Here is a 22055-nt window from a genome sequence, read left to right as displayed (position 1 = left end):
TGCTCTGGAAGTTTCCATCACGTGGAATGCTTGGGGAACTGGCCAATCGGATACACTGTTGGATTGATGGTAGGAAGCAGAGGGTTGAGTGGAAGGATGCTTGTCAGACTCGAGGCTGTGTCCATTGCTGTTTGTTATCTATGATTTGGTTGAGAATGTACAAGGCAGGATTAGTAAGTTTGCAGATGACACTAAAATAAGTGGTTGCAGGACCAGTGAGGAAGTTTATCAAAAATTGCTGCAGGACTTTAATCAGGTGGGGAGGTGGGCCGAGAAATGGAAAATGGAATTTAATATAGAAGTGTGAGGTCTTGCATTTCGGAAACTCAAATCAAGGTAGGAGTTTCACGGTGAATCGGAGGGATTAAGGGGTGCAGTGGGCACAGAGACCTTGGTGTTCAGTTGCACGGTTCTCTGAGAGTGGAGTCACAGGTAGACAGGGTAGTGAAGAAGGCTTTTGGCACATTGGCCTTCATCAGGCAGGACATTGAGTATAGAAGTTGTGAACTTATGTTGAAGTTACACAGAACTTTAGTAAGGCCGCATTTGGAGTATTGTGTTCAGTTTTTGTACCCTTGTTATAGGGAGGTTGTTATTAAATTAGAAAGAGTGCAGAAGAAATTTACAAAGACGTTGCCAGGACTCAGTGGTCTGAGTTATAGGGAGAGGTTGGACAAGCTAGGACATTTTCTTTAGAGTGTAGGAGACTGAGAGAGTCCTTATACAGCTGCATAAAATCACGAGGGGTATGGATAGGGTTAATGCTCTCACACTTTTTCCAAGGTTTACAGAATCGAGGATTAGAGGGGATCAGTTTAAGGTTAGAGGGGAAAGAATAAAAGGGAACCTGAGGGGCCACTTCTTTACACAGAGGCTGGTACATGGATGAGCTGCCAGCAGACGTGGTTGGGGGGCTACATTAACAACATTTCAATGCATTTGGATAAATATGTCGATAGGAAAGGACTGGAAGGATATGGGCCAACTGCAGAGAAATGGGGCTAAAGTGAATGGACATTTATAAGGTGGAGATGAACCCCTCTGTTAATTAAAGCCAAACACCCAGAAAAGCTCGCCTCACCTCGTAATCTGTTAAAATATGAGCGACACAGATCTCCTATATTCCACTATTTTAACAAAACTTAACAAGTTTGTTTCTTAACTTTAATAGTGAACACTAAACAGCAACTATTCACAAATACAACCCCTCTTTTCCTAGCTACTTTCTATCTGACTCCAACTCTGTAAAAATATGCTGTTCCAACAGCCCACATATTAAACATTACAATCTCAAGACTATATAGTTTCTATCTTCCCTGCTGTGTTCACTCTATCAGCTGATGATCTCCCTGGGTCTTTTTATATTGCAAGTAGGTTTACATGAACATGTGTCTTTGATAGAGAGTGTTTGAGATGGCCAGTTCGCACTCCTGCTCTACAGCAGTTGCTCTGCTGTTGGATGGCAGGAGCTTTCCCACCAGTGTTCAAAATGCTAGGTTTGCATACTCCCCATGATATAGCAATTCTCATAATTTGGTTGCTTACCAGGTGTCCAAATAATAATATTCAAATTCTGTTGGCTTCTGGTTTCCTGAGCGTTATTTAAACTCTTTGGTTGCGTTTGAATGGCTGTCAAAACAGCAACCATAACTCAGGTATCCATATCTCAGCTAATGGTGACATGTGAAACAGTTTGACCTTTAGCTGGCATCTATGGATTTAATTTCTATTCGGCAAAACCCGTTCTGTTTTAAAGTGTCCATACATGTTTTTGGCTTCATAACAACTCCCCGCTTCTGGAAATAAAGTGAACCAGCAGAATGAAAAGATGGCTACATTTCTTTTCCTCTAATTCTTAATCCCAATTATATGAAATACGAAAGTATTAATCTCAGTTATAACATTCATATTAATTCTGCACACCATTATAACACTGGAATAAGGTAAATCTTATCCACACTTTTTCCTTTAAATCCGCGATAGCACATCTGCTATCACATTGTAGGAGCCACAGCATGTACATTTTATAAGTTTAAAGTCGGTCAGGTAAGACTCCAATGAAATAGTCTCATATTCTGCTCTTTAACTGTTCCAAAAAATGCGAGAGATTTGTCATTGTCCACAACCATCTCCGACAATTTGTTTGTCATATACACATTAAAATATTGTCAGGCCAGTGCGAAACATAATCATTCTTGATCGCTTGCTAAAGATCACTACATCATACAGATAAACTGCACAATTTGTTCATCTGGCCACAGCTCTTTTCCTGAGTCTTAAATTTGGCTGGTGCATTATTCATCCAAATGAAATACTCGATTAAGTTTTTCTGTCATCTCCAGTGTCTTTACTAGATAACTTAACTGGCTCCACATTTTTTTTAAAATTTGAAAGGGGCCACTAAACCTGGCTTTGAAGAGATTTCTTACCACTGGTGGCAATACTAATACGTCATTCGCACGGGAAGTCCTCAAAGTTTCAAAGTATTTATCTGCCACCTGCTTCACTCTATGTTGTGCTCTTCAGATACTATTTAGCTAACTCACCTACTCCATTCACTCTCTCCTTCACCTCACACACAGAATCCAAGTGTGAGATTTCCGACTTCGGTCCTGTCAATTTATATTTTATTAATTTCAAAGGTCCTCTCACTTCACAAACGAATATTAACTCAGAGGAAGTAAACTGAGGAGATTTATTTGGGGCATCTCTAATGGCAAACAATATAATGGGACACCTTTATTCCAATCATTCGGGTAACCCTAACAGTACGCTGTTAACATGGTCTTCAGCGTCTGGTGCTAACTTTCCAAGGCTCCCTGGGATTCAGGTTCTGACGCACTTGATTTAAACTGCTTATCCTGAACCTATCCATGACTTCATAAACAGCTGAGCGGTAAAATGAGATCATTGGTCTGACTGAATCTTACTGCCTAGCCCACAGCGAGTAAAGAAAGCTACCAACCCCTCCATCTCATTTTTTATCTTAACATTCCATAATGGAATTGCTTCTGGAGATCTGGTAGACACATTCATTATTGTCAGTAAATATAGTTTTCCACTTCTATTTTAGGAAGGGGAGCTACACAATTAATCATAACCCACGTGAAATGTTCTTCGAATGCAGTAATTGGCAAGAAAGGTGCTGATTTTATTACTGCCTGTTACTTACCTACCATTTGGTATGTATGTCATGTACAAAAAAAAACACATCCTTGTGCATTCCAGGCCACTAGAAATGCTTCTGTACTTTAGCCTGAGTCTTCTGTACACCTAAGTGACCGCCTGCAATTAGTATATGTGCTAGCCATAACATTGTATGCTACAGGTAACACTACGTGGTGCACTTCGTCCCATTTCCCTTCTGCACTAACCTATTGGGGTCTCCATTTTAATTTTAGGATTCTATCTTTAAGTCAATAACGCGTATATATCTGTTGTAAGTCCATTAGCCTTTCAGGACTAAACACCTCTGCCTGATCCTCTGCCTGTTCAGTTTTTTTTCTGTACCGTTACATCAAACAGGGTGTCAGTTCACTAAGCGTCAACCCATTTGCCTTTTTCTTTCGTTTTTCCTTCCTGCTGTAACTTTTGAAAGTGGGATCTTGTTACTACACACTCTGGAAAAATTCCTGGGTACTTTTCTTTCAACACCTCAATTCCCTAATCTTCCGTTGTCTTCTTCACCACAAGGGGTGCGTCTCCCACCTCGCCTCCTGCTAAATCGTTCCCAAGAACAAACTGTATTCCGAGAACTGACACTCTGTTACTCACTGTCACTGTTACTTCCCTAATCTTGATTTGGCACTGCATCCTGATGTTACACAAGGGAATGCTTAATTTCTGTCCCCATTCTACAAATTATCACGCTCTTGATTAACATGCCAGAAAGAGTGAAAATACTTTCATCTCTTACTATTAGCGGCCGAGAGAAAGTGAGGATTGCAGATGCTGGAGATCAGAGTTGAAAAGTGTGGGGTTGGAAAAGCACAGCACATCAGCAGCATCCGATGGCCGGAGACTTAACGTTTCAGGCATAAATCCTTCATCAGGAAGTGGGAGGTAAGGGAGGGGGAAGGAGGTTGAGAAATAAATTTGAGGGTGGGAGTGGAGCTGGGTGGAAGAGAGCTTGGAAGGCGATAGGTAGATGCAGGTGGGGTGTGATGGTGGTAGGCGGACAGGAGGGTGATAGGACACCTATCGGTGGTAGGACAGCTGGAACCCTCAAACTGTACATCAACGTTGACTTCACCAAATTTCAAATCTCCCCTCCACCAACCTCTCCCAGATCCAACCGTTTGACCCAGCACTGCTCTCTTGAACCGCCCTAACTAGCCATCTTTTTTTCCACCTATCGACTCCACCCTCCCCTCTGACATATCACTATCACTCCCACCTACATCTTCTTATTGCCTTCCCAGTGACCCTCCAACCAGCTCAGCTACTACCCTCGTATTTATCTTTCAGCCCCATTGTCCCCCCACCATGTTCCTGACGATGGGTTTCTGCCTGATATTCGATTGTCCTGCAGATCGGACGCTGCCTGATCTGTTGTGTTTTTCCGGCGCCTCACCTCTCAACTATTAGAGACTGAGCAGATCCCAAATCTCACAAAATTATATCTTCTTGTCCGTTTTCCCCTGTTCTTTCTGAGTAAACTTTATCTACAGAGGCGAATTCTTTCAGAGATCAGGTACTAACTCAATAACCAGCCCTGACCTCGGCTGTGCACTCTCCTGCATGATCCTCGGCTTTACTTGGGGTCTCCTTTACCAGTTTCAGTAATTCCGCTGGGCTTAGCCTCTTCTACCACATCTTTCCTCAAAGTGCCTTCATTCAACGCCCATCACGGTGTGTCCCAGCTTAGTGCAGTGAAACCACCTTTTCCCAGTGCCCTTCTGAAACCATTGGCACTGTCATTTTATGTTTTCCACTCCCTTATAGTGAGAACTCCTGAGGCCTTTCACCACCTTTCAACCTCTTTGGGCTTCTTTTTCACCTGTGGTAAAGTATTGTGCGTTACTCTTCGCTTTGTAATGTGTGATCCTGCCTTCTCCCAATTTCTATCCCTCACAGGATGAAAATCCTGCCAGAAACTAAATATCATCCCATGCCCCAGTGCATATTTACCTGCCCTTTCTGCCGTGCTTCTCACTTCTTGAACTTTCGGTACATTCTCATTAATTCTTACTATCTCTGTAAGTGAGTCTTTTATCTTCTCCAGCAAATTAATCTTCCGTCAAGCCTCACAGGCCTTATCCATTTTTAAGGCCAGCACCAACCTATCAAAATGACTGTGGTTACTTCTTTCAAACTCAATATAAGACTGACCTGGTTCCGTCTCTATTTTTCTGAACTTCTGTCTATATGCTTCTAGTACCAATTCATAACCAATCAAAATTGCCAATTTGACACCTTGATAATCTCTTTACCCCCCATCTGATAGCGCTGCATATACCTCACCAGCTGTGCCCACCAGCTTAGTCTGAACTAGCATTACCCACAAGTTCACTGGACACGTCATCTGACGAGCCATTTTTTCAAATGAAATAAAAAAGGTTTTGACATTTTTCTCAACGAAAAATGGCAAGTTATTAACATAGTTTTATACATCCCTATGTTCTCCCTTCACCTCCATCCTGTTAATTTAACTTTCTTGTATAATTCCCAACTTCTGAATTTCAAATCCTCACTCCCTTTCTTTTTCCTCTCTTTCTGTTTCTTCTCTCTCTGTTTCCGTCCCTTTATTTATCTTCTAACTCCAGTTGCTACATTTGCAATTTAAGTTTTATAACTCTACTGCAGTTGCCTGTTTCTCTGATACATCAAAGTGCTTGACCAACTCCATTACAATTTCAGCTTCCCTTTTCTCCCTGGCTAAACCCAATTCCAAACTATTTGCTAATTCTAAAAAATGTCCTCCTTCTGTCCTTCTAAACTTCCTTGGAAAATTTGGGAACCTCTTTAGTAATGTTAAAAGCCATTTCCCTCACTTTTGATTTAATCAACCACAAGTAACAAAATTAAACGAATTTCCCCACTGGTTTTATTTAAAGATCAAAATCACTAATTGCAAAGAGTTGGAATTTGCTGGGACCTTTTGTATCCCAAATCTGTTCACGTCTGTCCAAATCCCATATAACAAGGCCCCAAACTGTTATGACATCAATGTCGAATCCCTCTGTTAATTAAAACCACACACCCAGAAAAGCTCACCTCACATCATAATTTGTTAAAAAGTGAGCGACAGGGAACTCCTAAATTCCACTAATAAACAATTTATATGTGTGCAAGTTAGCTCGCTGAGCTTGAAGGTTTGTTTTCAGAAGTTTCGTCACCATGGTTAGGTGACATCATCAGTGAGAGTCTCCGCTGAAGCTCTGGTGTTATGTCCCGCCTCTCTATTTATAGATCCTGGTTTCTTAAAGTGGGTGATGTCATTTCCGGTTATTTTAACAAGACAATGTAGACAGGATCTAAATTGATCCGTTTATTGATGGACTTCTGGTTAGAATGCCATTCCTCTAAGAAGGTCCTTGCGTGTCTTAGCATGTGTGTGTGTGTGCTTTGTCCCAGTCAAAGTAGTGCCTTGCTTTATCTGTATGTATGGAACATAGTGATAGTGTGTCATGTCTTTTGGTGGTGAGTTGGTGTTCATGTATCCTCGTAACACGACAACAGGACAGTTTCAATGGTGGAAAAGTGATTTTATATACACTGTTTAATCAATGTGTGTGCAGTTAAGTAACATTTTTCACATGTGCACAACACATTATAAATGAACAACAGAGACACAGTTAACGAAAAATCATGCATATGATGTATAAAATTGATACAACATTAAAACATGATTTGATCCTCTCAACATTCCCTCCTTTTCTGGAATTCCCAACTCTACTCTCTCATTCTTACCAGGATGTGTGCTCCAAATTCTTGATTCTAGTGTCCCAACTTATTTCAGTTAATCCCCTTGAATATATTGGTCTGTTGGGTTCTTTCCAAAGTTAGTGTCTGTCATATAATCGGAGATAAATATTCTGGCATCAGACTCAGCATTTGAACATATTTCTCTGTTGTACATGCAATGTACAAAGGACCACAGCACACAGGCATTGCCAAAACATTGGGGGATGTTCATCTATTTCTTTCGATAATGTAGTTTTCTCATTTTCCACATCTCCTTATCAATATCCTCTCATTTGTTTCTCCCTTTGTATCTAGTTAAGAAATCCACCAATTATTCTTCGTGTACCATCTCTTAAAACTCCTTCTTTCAGTTTATATCTAATGCACTCTTCAAGATGTAATGTGGTTATAATTAAGCCATGTAACTACAAAGACATGCGGCTGTAGCTGGCCAGAGTTAATTGGAAGGGGAGCTGAGCAGGAAATACCATGGAGCCGCAATGGGAGGAGGTTCTGGGGATAATTCGGAAGATAATACCAGAATGGAACCCCAAGAAGATGAAACATATTCATGGGAGGACAAGGCAGCCATGAGTTACAAGGCATCAAACCAAAAGAGAAAATATACAATGTGGTGAAGATGATTGGGAATCCAGAGAATTCATTGGCTCTGAAACTACATAACGCTGGCATTACTGACACTGCAGAGCTCTTAATCGTGGTCAGGGAGAGAAACAGAGGAAACACATTTACTTTAAACACAGAAGATGGTATTTCTCAAGGAAAAAGATTCAGGTGAATTAAACATTTGAATTAAGATCAGTTAAATGCTTTTGCGGAATGTATCAGATTGGAAGCAAGACCCGGGGAGACAGACCCTCAGCAGAATGAGAGTTTGAAAATGGAAGTATTTCCACATCAGAAACCAGGTTAGATCACTGAGTGCAGGGCTGATAGGTGAATAGGTCTCAGTGAGAATTGGGGAACAGACAGCAGAATTGCATTGCAGCAATTGCAGCTCGAAACTGCTGGACCACAGCAACAGGAGAAGCAGACCTGCATTCAACCACAACCTGAAACTTTTTGCCAGGATAACACTTCAGTCTGTCATTGCCATCAACACCATCTATGGTTCAGTGACGAGCGTGGGTGAACATGTCAGAACTTTAACCTGATGCTAACTCATTAAAGCTACCAGACTTGACCAACAGATCTGAACGAAGCCCTGCAGTCCTGTGACGTTCAGTTATAAAATAGTGATGGACAATTAAACGAATGACTGGAGGCAAGGTCTCCATAAACATCCCCATCCGAAATAATGGAACATCTCTGCACATCAGTGTAAAAGAGAAGGATGTTTTATCTGCACCATCCTCTGCCAGAAGTATTGAGTCGATGATGCACCTCACTCTCATCATGATGCCCACAGAATCACAGATGTCAGTCTTCAACCAATTTCAATTGCTGCACGTGACATGAAGAAACAGCTGAACACAGTGGATATGACACAAGCAATGGGCCCTGACCCCATTCCTGCAATCGGACTGAAGACTTGTGCTGCACAACAAGCTGTGTCCCTGGGGAAGCTGTTTCATTCCAGCTCCAACTCCGACATCTCGCTGGCAACGTGGAAAATTACTCAGCTATGTCCCGTTCCCGAAGAGGGGAATAATTACAATCTGACCAATTACCACCCCCTCAGTCCCATCACGACAGTCAAATCGGTGGGAGTTCTTTTTGACAGAGCTGTCAAACAGCACAGAAATAACCAGCTCAGTGTGGTTTCCAATAGGCCCCCATGTGGAGATGGTGCTGTTGTGGAAATGTCACTGGATTACTAATACAGACCAGGCTAATGCTCTGGCAGCGGGTGGATGTTAAAAGCAATTAATAAAATATCGAGATCTAAAATCTGGGATCAGTAACAGTGACCTTGGAGCCAATATCGATTGTAAACAGAATTTCCTTCTCCAATGTACTTTAGGAAGTGAATCTCCCGTGATTTCCTGGGCTGGCCTAAAACTGACTCCAAAGACCCTGACATGTGATAAACATTTCAATGGTCTCTGAAACGGTCAATCAAGGCACTCATTTGAATCTAACTACTCCGAGGTCTGAAAGGATGAAACCGGACAGAACATCCGGCCTCAGCATCATTATCAGAAAAGGGAATGGGAACACAGTCCTGTCGACACTGCAGAGACCTCCTTCCTAACATCTGAGAGCTTGTGACAACATTGACAGAGCTTTCCCACAGACTGTACAGAAACAGCGGGAAAGGAGTAGGTCATACAACACATTGAGCCTCCCCCATTCTAGTTCATGGAAAAAATCTCCTCAATGCACTTACCCCACACGATATCCATATCCGTTAATGTGAGTAACCTTGGAAAGCTATAAAATAGGAAGAGCAGTAGTACTTTTGGTCCATCGAGTTTGCTACCCAATTCAAAGTAATGATGGTTGGCCCTTCATTTCCACACCGTACTCCTGCTCTCCCACCATCCCTTTACTGTCTCTAAATCCTTACCTATAATCAATGTCTCGGTTTCCAGGAGCGAGCGAATTCCCCAGGTTCACCAGTCTGTGAGTGCAGACATTTATTCTCATTTCAACGCAGAGTGATCTGCTTCAAATCTGACTCACACTGTCAGAGTTTTGTATATTTCACTGAGATCTCCACTCATTTTCCTAAACCCCGTGGAATACTGGCCCAGTTTCCTCAATCTTTGCTCCCGCAACAAGCCCGTCATCCCAGAGACCAGTCTGGTCATCCTTCACTGCTCTCCATCAATGTCAGGTTTGTCCTTTATTAAGTGAGGAGACCAAAACTACACACAATACTGCACAATGTTCGAGATGATATCTCACCAGACCCTGTACAGCTGCAGTAAGACACCCTTTCTCCTGGACTCGCATCCCCCTGAAATGAAGGTCAATGCACCATTTATCTTCCTCACTGCTTTCTGTTTCTGCAATATTACTTTCAGCGTCTGGTGTACAAGGAGATGCAGATCCTTTTTAATGTTGCAGCGCCCCACTTGGTGGGTCTATGTACACTGCTCAGCGTGCCAATGCCATGCCCAATATTGACTTATGGTTGCAGAACTCACTGCACTGCATAGGCCTCAGAGGTTTATGCGGATGGAAACAACAAAAAGGAGCATACGTCCCTTTGTAAATCAACATGTTTCAACCAATTCTTTTCAAATGGTAGGCTGCCAATTTATCATTTCCACCAAAGGGCACACCGTCACCTCTATCCACATTGTTCTCCATCTGTCACGTATTTACCCATTCACTCCACTTGTCTTAGTCTTCTCGGTGCTTTTTTACATTCTCCTCACCCATTCACAATCCCACATCCGTTAGTGCTGTCAGCAGGCTGGGATATATTGTATCTGATTCCAGCAACCCAATGTTTAAAGGGCATTGTGAACAGCTGGGCCCCAAGCACCGATCCCTGCGACATCTCAGCAACCTCCTCTGTTAATTTCTATTTATTTACTTCGTGAATCTGAGAGTCACTGGCTGGGCCAGCATTTATTGCCTGTCCCTAGTTGTCCTTGAGAAGGCGGTGGTGAGCTGCCTTGTTGAACGCTGCAGTCCACCTGTTGCAGTTGAGCTTCAATGCCATTAGGGAGAGAATTCCAGGATTCTGACCAAGCGACTATGAAGGAGCGGTGGTATATTTTCAAGTCAGGATGGTGAATGGCATGGAGGTGAACCTGAAGATGACAGTGCTTCCATACATCTGCAGCCTTTGACCTAGATTGACGTGGTCGTGAGTTGGGAAGATGGTCTCTGAGGATCTTTGGTGAATCATTTCATTGCAGCGTGTAGATAGTAAAACACTGCTGCTGCTGCTGAACGTTGGTGGTGGAGCATTGTGGATGAAGGGACAGTCAAACTGGCTGCTTTGTCCTGAATGGTGTAAAGCTTTTTCAGTGTTGTTGGGGCTGCAATCATCCAGGCAAATTGGGAGTCTTCCATCACACTTCTGACTTATGCATTGCAGAGTATGGACAGAATTTTGGAAGTCAGGACGTGACTTACTCGCTGCAGTATTCCTAGCTTCGGACCTGCTCTTATAGTTACTGTGTTTATGTGGCGAGACCAGTGAGTTTCTGAGTAATGATTACCCACCAGGACTTTGATACTGGGGGATTCAGTGATAGTAACACCATTGAATGCCAAGGGGCAGGTAAGATTGTATTTTATTGGTGATGGTCATGGTCTGGCATTTCTGTGGCCTGAATATTACTTGGCACTTGTCAGCCTGGATACTCTCCAGATCTTGTCACATTTGAACATGGACTGCTTCTGTATCGGAGGAGCCACAAATGTTGCAGAACATTGTACAATCATTGGCGAACATCCCCACTTCTGACCTTAAAGTGGAGGGAAGGTCATTAATAAAGCAGCCCTGAAGAAGTTTTCGGCCACTGCCCGAGGGACTCCTACAGACTTGTCCTGGAGCTGAGATAACTGACCTTCATCAACGATGACCACCTTCCTACGTGTTAGGTATGATTCTAACCAGCAGGGAGTTTCCCCCGATACCCCTTGATTCCAGTGTTGCTAAAGCCCCTTGATACCATACTTGGTCGAAGGCAGCCTTGATTTAAGCTATCACTCTCATCCCACCTCTGGAATTCAGCTATTTTGTCCATGTTTGAACCACGATAATGAGGTCAGGAGCTGAGTGGCCCTGGTGGAGTCCAAACTGGGCGCCATTGACCACGGTATTGCTGAGCAGGTGCTGTTTAAAAGCACTGAGATCTTCCACCACTTTACTGATAATCGAGAGTAGACTGATGGAGTGTGAATTGGCCGGATTGGATTTGTTCTACTTTTTATATACAGGAGATGCTTGGGGTAATTTTTCACATAGTTGAAACTTTATTGCTGGAACAGCACAGCAGATCAGGCAGCATCCAGGGAACAGGAGATTCGACGTTTCGGGCACAGGCCCTTCTTCAGGAAACGTCGAATCTCCTGTTCCCTGGATGCTGCCTGACCTGCTGTGCTGTTCCAGCAATAAAGTTTCAACTTTGATCTCCAGCATCTGCAGACCTCACTTTCTCCTCGGTAATTTTTCACATAACCAGGGAAATGTCATTGTTGCAACTGGATTGAAACAGTTTGGCTAGGGGAGTGGCAAGTTATGGAGCACAGGTTTTCAGTACTATTGCCAGAATGTTGTCAGAGTATGGACCCTTTGGAATATCCAGTATCTCCAACCGTTTCTGGATATCGCGTGGACTGAATCTCATTGGCTGATGACTGGAAACTGAATCGCTGTGGACCACTGGAGGAGACTGAGATGGATCACCCACTCAGGATTTCTGACTGAAGATTGTTGCGAATGCATCAGCCTTATCTTATACATTGAGGTGCTGGTCTTTTCCATCATGGAGGAAGGGTTTATTTGTGGAACCTCTTCCTCCAGTGAATTGTTTAACTGTCCTCAACGTTTCTCAACTAGATGTGGAAGGACTGCAGTGCTTAGCTCTGATCCTTAGCTCTGTCTATCACTTACTGCTTATGCTGTTTGGTGCACAAGGTGTCCTGTTTGGTGGCATCACCAGGCTGACACCTCATTTTCAGGTATGCCTGGTGCTGCTCCTGCCATCCTGAAGTCCATTGAACCAATGATGATCCTCTGGATTGATGGTAATTGTTGTGAGGGAGATATACCACGCCATGAGGTCGTGTGGGTGTACAATTCTGCTCCTATAGATGAACCACAGCACCTTATGGACACCCAGATTTGAGCTGCTAGTTCTGTTCGAAGTCTGCCCTATTTCGCACCGTGATAGTACCACCCAAAATGGCGGAGTTTATTCTCAATGTGCAGGTGTGACTTTGTCTCCACAATGACTATGCGGTGGTCACTCTTACCAATACTGTCATGGACAGATACTTCTGCAACTGGCAGATTAGTAAGGCTGTGGTCAAGTAAGTATTTTCGTCTTGCTGGTTCCTTCACCACCTGCCACAGAACCAGTCAAGCAGTTATATCCTTGAGGACCCGGCCAGCTCGATCAGTAATGCTGTAGCTGAGATACTCTTGGAGGTGGACATTGAAATCCTCCACCCAGAGTACATCTTGTGTCCGTGCTACCCTTAATGCTTCCTACAAATGTTGGTCAGCATGGAGGAGTACTGATTCTTCAGTTGAAAAAGGCTGGTACATTGTAATCAGCAGGAGGTTTCCTTTCCCATGTGTAAACTAATGCCATTAGACTTTATGGGATACAGAGTCAGTGTTGAGGACTCCAAGAGAAATTCCCTTCCAACTATATCCCAATGTGCCGCCACTTCTGCTGTGTCCGTCCTGCTGATGAGACAGGAGATATTCAGGGAAGGTGATGGGGAGTCTGGGATATAGTCTGAAATGGATCATCCACTCAGCACTTCTGACTGAAGATTGTTACAAATGAATCAGCCTTATCTTATAAACTTACGTGCTGGGCTCTCTCATCATGGAGGCAGGGGTGATTTGTGGAATCTCCTTCTCCAGTGAATTGTTTAATTGTCCCCAACGTTTCTTGACTAGATGTGGAAGGAATTATACCTTACAGAACCTTACAGACAATGTCAGACTGTTGCCTGACGAGTCTGTTTATTTCTATTAACTGTTTCCTGCCAGCTGTCCCATTCTAGAAACATGGCCATACATTAGCCCCAATACACTCAGATTTGATTTTGTAAACTGAGCTTGGAGCTTTACCATTTTTTTTCTAAAACTCAACATGTTTTACATCCATTGCTTCTCTTTCATTTGTCTCCCAGTCTGTTTCTCAAACACAATTCCCATTCATAAATCTATGTTAGTGTTATCTATGACCATTACTTTCAGCCCCAATAATTTCTCCTAAACCATTTCCTTCCTACGTTCTATGTTCCATGTACTCTATCATTTTCCCACACCAGACTTGGTTTTCCTTGTATTGTTAGAAAGTTTTGTGAAGACAGAACTGAAGTATTAGCTTCATAGTTCTGCCATTTCCCTGTTCCCCATTCTCCATTTTCTGGTTTCAGCCTGTAATGAAACTGCACTTGTTTTCTCATATTTCTCACATTGACATGATTTAACAAGTTATTACAGTTCACTCTTATAACCCTTGTGAATATATTCTTCTGAAACTCATCAATCCCTGCCTTAAGCTGCTCAATAATTGACCTTCCACACCATTCACTCACAGGAGCATAGACTCTGTGCCGAGAGAAGTACAGCACGATCTATATTAGTCCCAATTCCCTACAGCAGGCCCATAGCCTAAAATGTCATTACACTTCCAAATGCTCGTCCAAGTACGTTTTAATGATTGTGAGGTTACCCGTGATAATTCCCCTCTCAGGAAGTAATCCCAGAATACAATACCCTCTAAGTGAAAAAAAAGTTTAAATCCTCTCTGAACCTCAAAGTTTTCACTTTAAAAGTGTGCTCGTTTGTTCTTGACCCTCTGACTAAAAGGAACATCTGTTGTCTATCCACCGTGTCCGTGTCGCTCATCATCTTATCCTTCTGAATCACGGGCCCCTCAGCTTTCTCTGCTGCAAAGTAAACAACCCGAGCTTATCCAGCCTCTCTCCATAGCTGATATAGTCCATCCCAGGGAACATCCTGGTGAATCCCTTCTGCAACTTCTCCAGTACAATCACATCCTTTCTGGAATGTGGCTCCCAGCACTACATACAGTACTCCATTTTGGACGAACCAAAGCTCTGTATTGCTCTTATAATCTACGCCCTGATTAGGAAACACAACACCCAAGGTCCAATTCTTAACTAGCCCATTAACCTGTCCAGTCACGTTCAGGCATGTGTGGAGAAGCACACTCTGAGGTTACCAGTGGGCTGCCATTCATTGTGTCCTCCCCTGCCTGGTTCCTTCTCCCAAAGTGCATCACCTCATATTTATCAGGGTTACATTCTATCTGCCATTGATCTGCCCATCTGACCATTCCATCTGCATCTTCCTGTATCTTAAGGCCTTCCTCCTTACTGCGAACCACCCAGCCAATCTTTATGTCAAACATACACTTACTTATCACATCTTCCCACAATCTCCATCTGGCCCCTTCCACATTCACTTTTTTTTTTATGAAAATCACAAACAATAAGGGACACAGCACTGATCCCTGTGGTACACTCGGATACATTGGTCTTCAGTCACACAAACAGCCTTCTCCCACCACCCTCTCTCTCCTGCTACTAAGACAATTTTCGTTGTAATTTGACAACTTATCCATCATATTGTGAGATTTTACATTATTTTTCAGTTTCCCAAAGACCTTCCTACAATACTAAACAATCGACATCCTCAAACTAATTCAATCAGATCCATTGCATGTGACTTCCTTCTGATAAAGTCATGATGATTATCCCTGATCAAACCTTGCGACTCTGATTGGAGTTCGATTTTCTCCTTCCCTATTTTCTCCAGTATTTTCCTAAACAGTGATCTAATTCTCGCCTGTCTATAGTTCCCTGGTCAATCTCTCCCACCCTGACTGTGAAGTGGAATCGTATTAGCAGTTCTCCAGTTCTCTGGCACCTACCCTCTGGTCAGATTCTAATTAAAATATTCAGTCAGGGTCTTTCCTCCCTTGACCCCAACAGCCGCCTTTGATACAACTCATTCAGACACGGAGATTGGACCAAATGTGTACAGAAAAAACCTCAAATCCCTGCTCGTATTTTACATCGATCTGTTCAAGAGCTTCCCAGTCCATCTTCGTGAATTCTGTACCTGCCTCCTCCTTCTCCCAAGTAAAATAGATGGGAAGGTCTCATGTAACAATCTATCAATGTTCTCCGGGTTGACGCACTGATTGCCCCTTTGGTTTCTAATGGACACTAACTGTTTGCTGATTATTCTGTTCTACGTGTCCGTGTAGAATATCGTGGGATTCTCCATTATCTCGCCTACTTGTACTTCTCCATGTCCCTCTGTTATTCAGTCCGCTCTATGTTTCTAAGTTTCACTGCAATCACCTCTCATGTTTTGAAACTCGAGATCACAGGCTGAGTTTCCACATCAGACAATCTTGCCATTTTAGGGATTAATCTGGATAATACCTTTTGCAGTTCCTCTGTAGTCAATATATTCTTTCTTAGATTGGGACTCCGAACGGTACACAATACTCTAAGTGTCGTCTCATGAACACTCGATGCAACTGGTGCACGACACCCTCTGTATTCCAATTACATTCACATGAATGTAAACCGAATTTTTACTTTCCCATTTGCATATATTCTTCCCAATGCCTCTCGCTTTCACTTTTCTTCTGAGCTTACTGTGTGAGTTCTTTGAAAAGAAAAGCTCATGAAAATCCAGCTATATGTTATACATTGGTTCTTCATTGCCTATGTCCACAAGAATCATCTTCAAACCATTCTAAAAAAAATGTTTGTCACTTCTGGTTTTCCTTTCATCGATACAATATCATACTCCCCAGTTATGTTATTACCTTCTAAAAATCTAGTAGCATGTTCTTTGTAATCGAGTCCAACAGATACCTGACTGTGGATGGCAAGATAACTGGTCTGTAGTTCACCACTCTCCAAATTCATCCTTTCTTAAACTGTTGGATAATATTTTATAACCTTATCCAGATTGGCTAAATGCCTTTCTCTTTTTGATTTTCTTCTCAGTTTCTTAGCCATCCTTTGCTGGGTCCTACATTTCTCTGAATCCACTGGCTTACTGCAACACTTGGCATTTTTCGAAGCTGCCTCCTTTCATCTAATAGGTAAATGAAGGTGCGGTTGAAAGTGATAATCGGAGAGGAGGGTGGACCAGATCTATAGGAAGGAAGGTGGAAACATAGGACATTCAAAAGGGCGGTGCTGACTTGGAAGGTTGGAGCGAGATAAGGTGGGATTAGGGGAAATGGAGAAATGGTGAAATCCACGATGATCCCCTGTGGTTGGAGGGTCCCAAGGCAGAAGAGGAGGCTTTCTTCCTCCAGGCTTCTGGTGGCTCGGGTTTGGTGATGGATCAGGCCTAGGCCCCTCATGTCCTTGGCAGAGTGGGAAGGGGAGTTAAAGTGCTCAGCCACAAGGCAATGGAGGTGTTCAATGTGGCTGTCCCAGAGATGTTCTCTGAAATGATCCACAAGTTGATGTTCTGTCTTGCCAATGTAGAGAAGACCACATTGGGTTCAATGGATGTAGTAGATGAGGCGTTCTGTCTCCATTTATCACCTATCACTTTCAACCCCATCTTCATCTACCTATCGCAATCCCTGCTAACCTCCCCCCTGTCGCACCCCCTTCTCATTTATCCCCCAGCCTCCTTGGCCCATAAGCTTCATTCCTGATGAAGGGCTTATGACCGAAACAACGATTTATCTGCTCTTAGTATGCTGCCTGACTGTGTTTTTCCAGAATCACACTCTTTGACTCTGATCTCCAGCATCTGTAGTCCCCACTTTCTCCGCACTCCTTCATGGCTTGCATTACTCAGATTTCTAACGGTTACTTCAAATAAAACAAAAACTGCCGTGTACTCAAACAGCATAAAAGAAAACCAATACATTGTGGTCACTGTTCCTAAAACGTCCTTTACAGCAAAAGTTTCAATTCGCTCTTCTGATCACTCAACACCAATTCCTAAATAACCTGAACTCGAGCTCAGTGCTCGACATAATGTTCATGTAAACCATCTCGCACGTGGTCACGAAATCCATTTTTCCCAGCATTAGCATTCAATTGGGTTAACACAGTTTAGATATAATTTAAACAGTAAATTATTACTGCAGTCGCCACAAACGTGAATATCTCATTTCCTGTTTTATAACATGTCCAGCTTTCACTTTGATATATAACTCCCATCAATGTTTGCTCCTCCTTGCTGTTTTTGCGCTCCACCTTACAAGATTCTGTAGAATCTGAGCGACGTGGGCTCTGGGGAGATTAATGGTAGAGATCATCTCGCCACATCATTTATGATCTTATCAAACATTAATTTCTCCAGATCTCCCGTTATACCGATGGAGTAGAGAAGGACAATGATCTTCCAACAATGCTCTGTATTCGCCCAGAGAGCTGAGACTGCTCTAAACTGGGTGGGAACTTTACAGCAGGCTGGTAAAGTGTTGCTGCTGCTGAACAGGGTCTTAGTGAGATCTCATCCGGAGTAGTGTGTACAGATTTAATCTCTTCAATGAAGAAAGGATGTTGTTATATTGGAAGCAGCTCAGAGATGGTTCCCTCAGCTGATTCATGAAATGAAGGTGCTATCTTATAACGAAAGGGTGATCAGGTTGACCCAGTAGCCATTGGAGTTTACAAAAATTAAAGAGTGTCCTATTTCAACATAGATGACAGAAGGAGTCAACAAGTGAAGCAAATTACGCAGATAGTGGAGGAACCATTCCGTTCTCCAGCCTGTTACACAGGAACAACAGGAGGATATTCAGGCCTTCGAGCCTGTTACACCAAAACAGGACGAGGCTAGTCAGCCCCTGGAGCCGGACATACATTTACAGAAGGAGACCAATCAGCCCCTTGAGCCTATAACAGTGGGCCATGCTGCACCAGTATCCTGTTAAACAGTAACAGGATCAGTCCATTCAGCCTCCTCAAGTCTGTAACATAGGAACTGGAAGAGGTCACACAGTGACTTGAGCTTGTTACACTGGGATAACAGGAGGCCATTCAGACCCACCGAGTCTATTTCAAGGGAATTGGATAATGATAAAAACGATCTGAGACTTCTTTCATGAGAAAGGAAGAGGTAATTCAGACACATGTCTGTTGTACGGGAACAAGAGAAGACCAATCACTCCCTCGGTCCCATCTCTGGGATTCATGCGGAGACCGTTCAGTATCTCCACCAGGTATGTCGAAATATGAGAAGACCCATCAGCCCCTCAAAATTTTACACAGCAACAGGAGGATTGCATAATCCCCCAACCCCCTAACGCATCAATGGGAGAAGGTCATTCTGGCCTTGGAGACATCAGCATAGGAACACCAGAAAGACGTCAGCCCATCGAGATTGTACACCAGCAGGATGATGAGTCCAGTCAGCCACACATGCCTCAAACAGCAATTGGAGAAGATCTCTTAAAACCTTTTGCCCATTAAACAGGAATTCAAAAAAAAACGTAAAGGTTTTCAAAAGGGATGAAATTATAATAACCGTATACATTTGGGAGTAAAATGTAATGAAAAACTATTGTAATTTAAGACAATTATTAGAATCCATTGTTGAGGACATTTGCAAAGTTAAACCAGAATCCATCGAAGTCAACATGGTTTTACAAAGTATAAATCGAGTTTGAAGTGTTTGCTTGAGTTACTTAAAGATATGACAAGCAAGGTGTATAATAGGATTCCTGGTGATGGAACATATCTGGTCTTCCTGAAGGCATTGGATATGTCGCTTCTCCAAAGCGTAAGTGGTAAGATCAGACAACATGGGTTTAGGAGTAGTTTATTAGCTTGTATTGAGGATTGGTTAACCAAGAAAATGCAGTCAGGTGGAATAAACGTGTCATTTTATTTTGGCAAATGGAATTTGTGGTGTGCCATTGATTTCAGTTCTCATTTGCGATCGATAGTATTACTGTACTCGGTTGATGGGATAGAAAATACGATACCACATTTTCAGATGACACTAACATTGGTGGGAAATTACTCCGGAATGATAATGCAAGAGATTTAAAACTATATGGATAGGTTGGGTGAATGGGCCAACATTTGGCAAGGAAAATTAAAGTGAGTAAATATGGGGCTATTCAAGTTGGCCAGTGTAATAGAAAGGCAAATTATTATCTAAATGGAGGGAACGTTCAAAGTGTTTAGGTGCAGAGGGATCTGGGTGTCTGCTTGCATATCACAGAAAACATACCTGCGGGTACTGCAAGTAATGAGAAATGCAAGCATAATTTCAGCGTTTATTTGTAAAAGGATAGAGTAGAAAGGTAGGGAGTGTTGGTGTAGTTATGCAAGGCATTAGTGAGGCTGCAACTGGAGTACAGTTTGGGTGTCCTACAGAATGTGGTATTTCCATTGGAGGCAATTCAGAAGAGCTTCATCAGATTGATTCCATATTTGAAGTATTTGTCTCATGAAGAGAAATTGAGCAGTTTAGGCCTATACTCTCGAGTTTATAAGAATGAAAGGAGATCTCATTGAGATCTGTAAAATGCTAAATGCAATTGAAAGTGTAGGTCTGGAGAGGATTTTCTTTCCTGTGGCACAATCTCCAACAAGAGACGAGGGTTTAGGATGGAGAGATAGCAGAAAAGTGGAACAGAGGCCGCGTTGACATCAGCCTCATCGAGGGTTTGGATTCCTCACAGCTGCTCCTTATTCTTATTCAACCCTTAGACTGTGTTGCCCAGGAATGGAGGAGGCCTGGGTATCATACAGGAAGCAGGCACTCGGGATACATCAGTCTCAATCAGTTAGACAGAACATAAGCAGTACGGTCACACAGTGACCAGCACTGGGTTCTCAACTATTTGCAATCTGTATTCATGATCAGGAGGATGGAACAGATATTCAGATGCTGAGTTTGGTGTTGTCGCTGTGATAAGCAAGAGATTAAGTTATCAAGAGAGGGTGGAGAGTCTGCAGATAGATTCAGAGAGGTAAAGGCAATAGATAATAGTTTGGCAGGTCGGATTTAGCATGATATCACCTATCATTTCATTTACAGGAATAATGGAAGGCAGTATGTGACTGAAATCGAGAGGGATTACAGGATTAAATGATACTGTGTACTGGGGGGTTCACTCAGACCCGTTCAGACATGGGAGGTTTTGCTCCATCCCTGATCGTCTGCTCCCAGACACTCCAAGTGACCCCATTGCTCTCCGTACACATGTAATACTTTGATGTGGTTGGTTGGAGATGGGGATGATGTTTTGAAATGTGCATCAAGGGGACGGCCTTTATCCAAGTTATATTAATTTCTTCCTACGTGGAGACCTGATGACGATGGGAATAGCTGACTGCTTCTGAATGAAGAGGCCGTGATTGCTGCCAGGACAGTGGGTATTCACCAACATGAAGTACTGTGCATGGGCACACTGTAACATTAATAAAGAGAGAGCTCCTTCAGTTCTTCTACCTCTCCCTATTGAAATAGTTACTCCACAGATGCCATGTACACCATCGGGAATCCCACTATACTGGATACACCCGGCAGCTCCCTGCTGTGGGAGAAACAATGTGTTGACCTCATCCACCACATATATCCTCCATCACCGAATGGTGACACTGATGTTGAGATACTGGGAAATGATGGATATGTCACCCAGTCCTGCCTGGAAAGTTTTGGATCATAGAAGATGAATGAAACTGTGACCCTAACAGCCACTTGCAGCACCGTCCTCCGCCTGGTGTGAAGCTGCAGGTCATGTTGAAGGAGGTGACACCGCTCTGTGACCAGCACCTTGTTCAATCAGGGTCCCCTCACACTTTGATCCTCGGTTAGGTGGAGCTTGGGAAGCTGTTCCTGGAAAACCCGGGGTGGATACAGCAGATCCCTTTCCCCACACACCGTCACTGCGTGGTTTCCGACCTTCCCCTCTCTGCAGCCTCTGCTCCGTTTGTTGATCATGTTACAGACCCAGATGTTGTAACTACAGTCCCAATGCTCCATCCCGAGTTTGGTCAGCAATTCCTCAGGTCTCCCTGAATGTCTGAGGCAGCTCACAGCACAACCTCCATCAAACCTTCCCCAGCCCCTCCACTAACTTTTCAATAACTGGAGTCAATCAGAAACCTCTCGGCTACAGATCCCCGTAAAATATTTTAAGAAGGCCGCTTAGACCCAAAGCTTTCCTTATTTTGAATATAGATGGGAAGTGTGCATTCCAGATATGTTGTGACTGGTCAAACCACTTGACATTAAGCAAAATATAATATAATCTATTCAAATGATTCAGTTAAAATCCAATCAAAGGAAAGAACATTTTGGGATAGCTTATATGTTGGAACACTTACACAACAATAGATACCGTACCTTCTTGGTTTACACCGCTTGGCACAAAGATATACTCAAATACAGATTCTTACATGCAATTTTCCGATCCAGGAGAAATTAACATCAACAAAAGATCCCAACGAGAAAAGCAGCTCGGGATCATGTATTGAAACTTCTAACCCTGCTGGGATCC

The sequence above is a fragment of the Chiloscyllium plagiosum genome, unplaced genomic scaffold (assembly GCF_037043375.1).
Source record: "Chiloscyllium plagiosum isolate Xiang-an unplaced genomic scaffold, Cpla_swu_hap1 HiC_scaffold_42, whole genome shotgun sequence".
Lineage (NCBI taxonomy): Eukaryota > Metazoa > Chordata > Chondrichthyes > Orectolobiformes > Hemiscylliidae > Chiloscyllium > Chiloscyllium plagiosum.
The sequence above is the reverse complement of the archived record's forward strand: the minus strand, read 5'-3'. Positions refer to the sequence as shown.